This window comes from Etheostoma spectabile, chromosome 7 (genome assembly GCF_008692095.1).
Source record: "Etheostoma spectabile isolate EspeVRDwgs_2016 chromosome 7, UIUC_Espe_1.0, whole genome shotgun sequence".
NCBI classification, from domain to species: Eukaryota; Metazoa; Chordata; class Actinopteri; order Perciformes; family Percidae; genus Etheostoma; species Etheostoma spectabile.
The window spans coordinates 16,489,502-16,489,901 of record NC_045739.1 but is presented as its reverse complement, the minus strand read 5'-3'; the positions used below and the strand labels follow the sequence as shown (position 1 = coordinate 16,489,901).

At 34.2% G+C, this 400-nt stretch overlaps 1 protein-coding gene and 1 long non-coding RNA gene across 3 annotated transcripts in view; one reads left to right on the top strand and one right to left on the bottom strand.

Annotated features, from left to right (window-relative positions):
• LOC116692023 (uncharacterized) overlaps positions 1 to 400 on the bottom strand; it is a 10,221-nt gene that overhangs the window by 5,319 nt on the left and 4,502 nt on the right. The window lies entirely within an intron of this gene.
• rhoab (ras homolog gene family, member Ab) overlaps positions 1 to 400 on the top strand; it is an 11,755-nt gene that overhangs the window by 9,940 nt on the left and 1,415 nt on the right. The window lies entirely within an intron of this gene.

Genomic DNA, 400 nt, shown 5'->3' with positions numbered 1-400 from the left:
ACACACACACACACACACACACACACACACTTGGTGCTGTATTGTTTGGTTTATAACTGTCAAGGCATTATTTATGTGTGCAGCTTGGAGTCCAAAACAAATTTCCCTAAAGGGACAATAAAGTATTAACAAGTCATGTCTTTCCTGTCATCATGATTAAGAACAGCACTTCTGTGATCACATTGAAATGGATTTGCATAAAATAAGGTGATAAAAGCTACACATAATTTAAGTGCTAGACATTGATTGAATAAGATTAAATCGGAATAAGTTACAATTACAATAAAACAAAGGCTTATTGTACTAAAGCTTGTAATTTCAAATTGGTTTACATGACCATTCTTCAGACAATACATCTCCATTCAAAGTAGTGTTTTTGCTGACCAAGTGGGGACTCTTC